General features: G+C 36.9%; 1 pseudogene; it reads right to left on the reverse strand.

Annotated features, from left to right (window-relative positions):
* Positions 1–853: 853 nt before the first annotated feature.
* Positions 854–2,427, reverse strand: LOC118848737 (annotated as a pseudogene).
* Between the last annotated feature and the right edge of the window lie 6,766 nt (positions 2,428–9,193).

Raw genomic sequence — 9,193 nt, forward strand, 5'->3', positions numbered from 1 at the left:
AACTCCAAAGGACACATGATGAAAAATGCTAGCCATCCACAAATGGAGATCTGATGCACTCAAATTGGAGACTGACAAATATTTTTTTCATTATTTTTCTTATTTTTTTTCAACCTGGTATATGGCTAAAACAAAAATGTTTTACATGTTTTCTTTTTTTTTCTTCTTTTTATTTTAGATAAAAGATGGCTTTAATTGGATAATCATTTTCAGCTATAGTCATTCAGGTTTAAGCCATCTATGGAACAGAAGGGTCTCTGTTGGCTGGCAGCTGCTGCTACATTCTCATGATATGTACAATAAAGGTACAGCACATAAACAGCCTCTCTATATATATATTTTAAAAAAGTGTCTGGCAATGACAGTTCTCATGACACACTCCCTCCAAACACACTGAAATTACATTTAAAAGCCTTTCCGTTCCCTTCTCACACAGGGCACCCCTTCCACAGAGAACTAGTCATCCCTTGCACCAGAAATGTTTGTGGTTTAAAAAAAAAAGACATGGGTATGACAATGGCTGTTTAAAAAAATTAAGCATTGCTTCGAAACACAATTAAAAAGTCTACATGAAGCCAACAGTCTCAGAAAGTGCAACAGGAATATGGGAGCATGCGAGACTGTGAGGGAGAAAAGAAAACCGATATCTACTTCAGCAGCAGGGAGCTGGTGGTCATTGTGATGGATGAAAAAAATATACTGAGAGAGTCCTAAAACATCTATCAAAGTCCTTCAGCGTGATATGCCATTAGGGAAGGGAAGGGATGGGACAGAGACGGGAATCTATGATGGATGCTTTGACATCCACTTCTCACTGGAACATCTACAAAATTTTGCGGGGGAAAAACAAACTTGGCTGCTTTCCTTTCCCTCTTCTTGGTCAGAAGGCAAGCACACAGGTTCAGTCGTCGCCTCCACATATCTTCAACAGGATCTTCTGGTAATCCCCAGAGGTATCTCCCATAATGCCACGGTATAGACTCTTGCCAAAGAGCCTCTTATACTCAGCTCGGATGTCAAGCAGGTCACTCTCATTTTGAGACACCAAGATTCGGATGAGAGTCCTGTCTTTTATTCCTGCTCCCCTCATTGCCTTGTTGAGTCTGTCCACAAAGAATGCTGGAGTGTTGTTGAGGCACTTCACCACAGCCAGCATGACCTGTTCCAAGTCTCCAGACATCTCCCAGCAGATGCTCTCCTCAATATCCCCGTTTTGTCATCCGCTGGTACTCATTGAAACCTGCTGTCACGTGAGCTCGGCTCCTTGTGCACAGGATGGCATTGAAGTTGGATTCATCAGTCCTCAAGACGATTCTCTCCAGCTGCATACTGCTCCTGGGCATCTCTTTGAGCCAGGGACATATCCATGTGTGTGCTTTCATCTCAGTTTCCCTGAGCAAGTGAGACCATAAGTCTCTGTAAATGTCCTGATGTGTCACTTCTAATGGCTTCCTCCAAAGTCTCCTTGAATTCTGTTTTGTAGGCCCTGTTGATTTTTTGGATGTGCTCATTGCTGCGAGAGGTGAGGATCTCAATGAGCTTCATCCATGCCAGCCCCCTTGATGGCTTCCTTCATTTCATAGATGTCATAGAGGACCAGAGTCTTCATCAAAGCCAGGATGGTCTTCTCAAAATTCCCTGAGAGTTCTGATTTGAGATCCTTGATAAGGTCCTTCCCATATGTTGTTTTGGAGGAAAGCAGGATCTACTGCCTCTGCTTGTTGGAGCGACTTCCAAGGCAGTCGATGATGGCCTGTTCATCAGTCCCAAATCCTTTCTTAGCTTTCGGCAAGACTTCCGCATCCCTCGGGATCGAAGCAGGGAGCATCCGGGGAGGTGCCATGTTTTCCAAACTGTGACAGAGAAACAGCTGGGGTGACTGAGCCTGAGAATCCAGGGTAGGCTGGCATCGGTTGCTGCTGCCCAGATAGCGTCACTGGCTGCTGGGAAGGAGGTGGCATTGGGTGTTGCCCTGGATAGGTCATTGGCTACTGACCAGATAGGCCCCTGGAGCCTGCTGCCCAGGAGGTAGCATGGGTTGGCCTGGCACAGGGCCCCCAGGGTATCCTGGGTAAGCTTGCATTCCTGAGGGTGGGTTTCCTCCAGGAGGTGGGTACATTCCATAAGGAGGCACTGGTTGCTGGGCAGGAGGAGGCTTCCCAAAACCCCCGGAGGAATGGGTGGGAAACCCTCCTCCACACGCTCCAGGACACATGTTTGGCATGTTGGCTCCCCCAAAAGTCCCTGACATCTTAGAAGCCATTCCTGAAAGATAATCCTGGTTGAACTGCCCAGCATAGTTGGCCACATTTTCCAGTCCAATTGGGGCATGCTGGCAGGGAGGAAGGCTGTCCCTCCCCGGGCATTACCACCTGGGGCAGCTGGCGGGTAGCCCCCTCTGAGGGGAAGATAGCCTGGATAACTCATCGCTTAGACCTCTCAGCACCACTGGCCTTTGAACCGATGCCTCACTGTCCCACAGTCCCCTACATGTTTTCATATATTTAGCATATATTTAGTCTTCTCAATGGGTAGGTAAGGAGGTAGAGGGAATTTGGAATTGAAAATATCATGTATATGTATATATATATATATGTGTGTGTGTGTGTGTGTATGTATGTGTATATATATGTGTGTATATACACATACACATGTGTGTGTGTGTGTGTGTGTCTGTGTGTGTGTGTGTGTCTGTATTTAAAATCTCAATGTTAGGAGGTGCTTTTGCCAAAGACATCAATCAAACGAAAGCTAATTCAACATCTGATCAGCAAACCCTGCTGGTGAACTTTTCTTATCTTGGTTAAGTTGGTTCTTGTCTAACAGTCATACAAAATACATTGAAAGATCTACTACTGAAGACATTTAGCTTAGTAGTACCTGCTAGATCTTACATACCATTGGTATAACATTCAAGAACCAAAGTTCACTCCTATGTCACCATGAAAATTACATTATAAAGTTTCTTTATTGGAAAAATCAAACGTTGAAAGGATATAATTTCCTTTTAATATTTCATTTTTAATTATGAATTTAATCACAAACAAATCAAACATTTCAGAAAACAAGGAAAATATAGGATTATTAACTTTAGAACTTCTATTATGTAGATTTATTAAATTAATATTTAATTTAAAGAGATATTAAAATTTTCCTGTTTATTTTTGCCTCCTTGCACATTTCTTTTTTGTTCTGTGTACTTTAAAATATTTTACTGGCATTTTTCACCCTAAACTATGGTTTTCCATACTTTTGATTTGAAATGATTACAGTGATAATAAGTGCACCTAAGTTTCCTCCTGTTTATGTCATTTTGAAACACTGTATTTAAAAATATTGATATTTTTTCTGGTACATCATCTTTATTTCTGAATATATCCCTCTTCCTTCCCTTTCTCAGTGAAACATCCATTTTTTTTCCTTTCTCAGTGAGCCAGGTTTTTTTTAAAGAGGAGAAAAAAGCAGTTCATCAAAATCATCCAAGTTTTATAATACATGCAACATTCCATCTAATCACCCTACCTCTGTTTAAAGAAAGAAAATACTTGGGGCAGCTAGCTGGTGCAGTGAGTAGAGCACCAGCCATGGAGTCAGGAGCACCTGAGTTCAAATCTGGCCTCAGGCACTTGACACACTTACTAGCTATGTGACCTTGGGCAAGTCAGTTAACCCCAATTGTCCTGCCTTCCCCCCTCAAAAAACTGTAAAAAAAAAGAAACTACTTTTTAAATAAGAACACTCAAGATTCATTTTTTATCAGATTGCCTAATAAAAGAGTTAATTATCAATCTCTCTACAGGCATCTAAGCAATTTTTATTTATTTTCCATGGTATTGCTTTTATTGGTTATACATGCACACACAAACTGTATTAATATAAACTATATATATAGTCACATATATTCTATATACACATGTGTATGCATTTTCATATGCATATATATGCATATATAAACTGTATAGATATATACACATATATATAAACTGTATTCAAATATCACATATATTCTATGTGTATGAGTTTGGATATATATGTACATTTGTACATATAAAATGTGTGTATGTATGTGTATTCACATACACACTTTTTTTTTCATTGAGTGAAAGATTTTTTGAACAGGGGCAATGAGAATATTTGAAACTAAATGCAACAGTCACAACCATAAGGGCATTTTAGAGAGAGTACACAGATACTACATTGTGGAGAAGCAACTAAGCTTGATAAGGAGCTCAAAAAATAGGAATCACCAGGATGCCTTTAATTATCATGTGCTGTGACAGTTTAATTTATTTGCTTTCGGAAATTTCAATTAGTTAAGATGGCTTTAGGAAAACAAAACGTACATTTCATCATGTTCAATATGGAAACTGTTATAAGATGCAAACCAAAGTTTTACTCTATTTCTTTTTTCATCATGAGACATTCTTTTATTTGTTATCACCACAAGAGAATAAGAACACATTTTCCCAAAATATATCTTTTTATTGAACTACTATTTTGTTATTTAGTTTCAATTAAAAAGAAAATGGGGAGAGAAGGGAGAGACTTAGAAGACATTGATTACACTTATCCATATCCTTTTCCCAAATAGCAAAGGCCAATACAAGAAAAAAATCCCTCATTTTTTTGCTAGGAAACTCAGGAAAATTCGCTAAGTATTGAATGAACTCAAATGACAAGAAAGAAGAGAGCCCATTCTTTAACTGTCAACAGATATTTAAATAATGTGAATGCCGGCCAGCTATGATAAGTTCCATTAGAACTGATGATTGTAAGTGAACAAAGGGAATCAGCACAGAGCCACTTTTACTGTGGAGAATTATAGTTGACATGAAAATAACTCTTGAAGCCTTTCAAGATAATAAACCTCTGGGTGAAACTCCTTAAAATCACTCCTAGAAATATAAAGTCAACTCTGCTTCAAAAGAATTGCTACATCTGTGATCACCTCACTTGGAGAGGAGAAAATACCAAATGTTAGACAGTGCCCTACTGTGACATATATAAATGCACAAAGCCAGAATAAATAACAAAAGTAATTGTAGAATGCTCTTCACAAATTTAGAGGATGAAACCAAATAAACCAACCTTTCAGATAGATTTTTCTGAACCAACCCACAAGATGGCAGAGAGAAGCCAGGAAGTTGCCTGAGCTCTCCTCAGTTTTCTTCAGAAAAAAAGTTAAATCAAGCCTCTAAACAGATTCTGGAGATTCAGAACCCACAAAAAGATGGAGTGAAACAATTTTCCAACTTAAGATAACTCAGAAGTACTTCAGTAAAAGTCTGTCTGACTTATAAAAGGGAAGCACAGCCCAGAATAGATGGTGTCCCAGCAATCTAGCAGGAGGCTCTTTGCCACAGCATAGATCAGCAACTAAGGCCCCTCAGTCCTGGCTTGTCAGGCTAGAGGCACAGCAGGCCAGCTGTGAGGCCTCCAGCCCCAGTGGAGAAAGCAAATTGGCAGCCCCAGAACCGTGGCACAACAGATGCAAGGACACCCCAGCTTAGTGGGCAGGTTTACACCACCAGATGACCCAGCCAGAAACTAGGCTCCTGGCCCAGAGCACAAGCAGCTTGGGACAGTGTACCTTGTGCCCCAGGAGCAGAGTTCAACTTTAAAAAAAAAGCAAAAAAAAGACAAAAAAGAGTGCTGACTGTAGAAAGTAACAGTGACAATAGGGAAGATCAAAACACAGACTCAAAAAAGAACAATAAAATCAAAGTGCCTACAAGTGAAACCTCAAAGGGGGATGTGAATTGGTCTTAAGCCCCAAAAGTATTCTTAGGAAAGCTCAAAAAGGATTTAAAAAATCAAATAAGAGAGGTATAAGAAAAATTAGGGAAAGAAAGGAGAATTATGCAGGAGAATTATGAAAACATAGTCAACAACTTGGAAAGGGAAGCACAACAATTAATTGAAGAAAACAACTCCTTTAAAAAAAAACAGATTGACTATATGGGGAAAAAATCCAGTGGAAAAAACAACTCCTTTAAAAATAAAATTGGACAAATGGAAAAGGTGGTAGAAAAGTTCACTGAAGAAAATAATTCCTTAAAAATCAGAATTAGGCAAGTGGAAGCTAATGACTTTGTGAAATATGAAGAATCAGTCAAACAAAATCAAAAGAATGGAAAAATAGAAGAATATGTAAAATACCTCATTGGAAAAACAACTGGCCTGCAGAATAGCTCCAGGAGCGATAATTTAAGAGTTACTGGACGGCCTGAAAGCCAAGATAAAAACAAAACAAAACAAAACAAAAAACCACCTGAACAGCATCTTTCAAGAAATTATCAAGGAAAACTGCCTGATATCCTAGAACCAGAGGGTAAAATAGTCATTGAAAGAATTCAATGATCATCTCCAGAAACAGATTCCAAAATGAAAACTCCTCGGAACATTATAGCTGAATTCCAGAATTATCAAGTCAAGGACAAAATACTGCAATCAGCAAGAGAGAAAAGTCTAACTGGCTAATTCGATTTAAAAAAAAAAAAACGAAAAAGGAAGTCAAATTACCATTAGCAAAAATGAAAGGGGTGAATGCACCACCAATGAAGAAGAAATAAAACAATAATTAAGAGCTATTTTGCCCAAAATACAACAAATCTGATAATTTAAGTCAAATAGATGAATATTTACCAAAATATAAATTGCTCTGATTAACAGAAGAAGAAATAAAAGACTTAAATAACCCAATTTCAGAAAAAGAAATTGTACAAGCCATCAATGAACTTCATAAGAAAAAAATCTCCAGGGTCAGACGGATTTACAAGTAAATTCTACCAAACATTTAAAGAATAATTCATTCCAATACTATTTGAACTATTTAAAAAAATAGGTGGAGTCCAAACAAATTCGTTTTATGACACAAATATGTGTCATAAACTAAACTGGCAAGAGTCAAAACAGAGAACTAAAACTATAGACCAATTTCCCTAATGAATAAAGACGCAAAAATTTTAAATAAAATGCTAGCAAAGAGGTTATAGCAACTTATCATGAGGATGATATACTATGACCAGGTGGGATTTATACCAGGAGTGCAGGGCTGGTTTACTACTAGGAAAACTATCAGCACAATTGGCCTTATCAATATGAAAACTAACAGAAATCATATGATTATCTCAATAGATGCAGAAAAAGCTTTTGACAAAATACAGCACCCGTTCCTATTAAGGATACTAGAGAGCATAAAAAATAAATGGTGTTTTCCTTAAAATGATAAGCAGTATCTATTTAAAACCATCAGCAATGGGATTAACCTACAAGCATTTCCAATAAGATTGGAGTGAGTATTGTCCAAGAAATGTTAGCTTTAGCAATAAAAGAATAAAAAGAAATTGAAGGAATTAGAATAGGCAATGAGGAAACAAAACTCTCACTCTTTGCAGATGGTATGAAAGCACACTCTGAAAATCCTAGAGAATCAAGTGAAAAACAACTTGAAATAATAAACTACTTTAGCAAACTTGCAGGATATAAAATAAACCCAAATAAATCATCAACATTTCTGTATATTAACAATAAACTCCAGGAGCAATAGATAAATTCAATTTATAATAACTCTAGACAATATAAAATATTTGGGTGTCTACCTGCAAAGACAAACCCCAAAACTATATGAACACAATTACTAAACACTTTTTATACAAATATAGTCAGATCTAAATAATTGTAAAAAAATATCAATTACTCATGGACAGATAGGCCAAGCTAAAATAATAAAAATGGCAATTAAACCTAAATTAGTTTACTTATTCAGTGCTGTATTAATCACATTACCAAAAAATTATTTTAGAGAGTTAAAAAAGAATAACAATTCATCCGGAGGAACAAAAAATAGAATATCAAGGAAATCAACAAAAAATACAAAGAAAGGTAGCCTAGCTTTAACAGATTTGAAACCATATTATAAAGTGGCAATCATCAGATCTCTTTGTTACAGACTAAGAAATAGAGTTGCAGATCTGTGGAATAAGTTAGGAATGCAAGACATAGTAGTTAATGCCTATGATAATCTACTGTTTGATAAACCCAAAGACTCCAGCTTCTGGTATAAGAGCTCACTATTTGACAAAACCTGTTGGGAAAACTGGAAAATAATATGGCAGTAATTAGGCATTGAACATCATCTCATACCCTATACCAAGAGAAGGTTGAAATAGGTACATGATTTAGACATAAAGGTTGATACTGTAAGCAAATTAGGAGAGCAAGGAATAGTTTACCTATCAGATCTATGGAGAAGGGAAGACTTTATGACCAAACAAGAAATAGAGAACATTATGAAATGTAAAATGGAAAATTTTGATTACACTAAATTAAAAATGTTTTAGTACAAAACAAACTAATGCAACCAAGATTAGAAGGAAACAGAAAGCTGGGAAAGAATTTGTCCAGACAGTGTTTCTAATAAAGGCCTCATTCCTCAGATATATAGAGAACAGAGTCAAATTTATAAGTATACATGCCATTTTGCAATTGATAAATGGTCAAATGATATGAATACGCTATTTTCAGATGAAGAAATTAAAACTGTATATAGTAATGGGAAAAATTCTCTAGATCACTATTTATTTGACAAATGTAAATTAAAACAACTCTAAAGTATTACCTCTAACCTATTGGACTAGTTAATATAACAAAACAGGAAAATGATAAATGTTGGAAAAGATGTGGGAAAATTGGAACACTAATGCATTGCTGGTGGATTTGTGAACTGATTTGACCATTCTAGAGAGTAATTTGGAACTATGCTTAAAGGACTATAAAATTATGCATACCCTTTGATTCAGCAATACCACTATTAAGTCTGTATTCCCAGGAGATCATAAAAAAGGGAAAAGGACCTACATGTAAAAATATTTATATCATCTCTTTTCATCATGGTAAAAATGGGAAATTGGAGGGATGCCCATAAATTAGGAATGGCTGACAAGTTGTGGCATATGAATGTAGGAATACTTTCTTACTATAAGAAATGATGAGCAAGCAGATTTCAGAAAAACCTGAAAAGACTTATATGAACTGATACTGAGTGAAGTGAGCAGAACCAAGGGAACATTCTACACAGTAAATGGAACATTGTGTGATGATCAGCTATGATGGACTTAGCTCTTCTCAGCAATCCAATAGAGTTCCAAAAGTCTCATGATAGAAAATGCTATCCACATCCAGGGAAAGAACT

Source organism: Trichosurus vulpecula, chromosome 4 (assembly GCF_011100635.1).
Source record: "Trichosurus vulpecula isolate mTriVul1 chromosome 4, mTriVul1.pri, whole genome shotgun sequence".
Lineage (NCBI taxonomy): Eukaryota > Metazoa > Chordata > Mammalia > Diprotodontia > Phalangeridae > Trichosurus > Trichosurus vulpecula.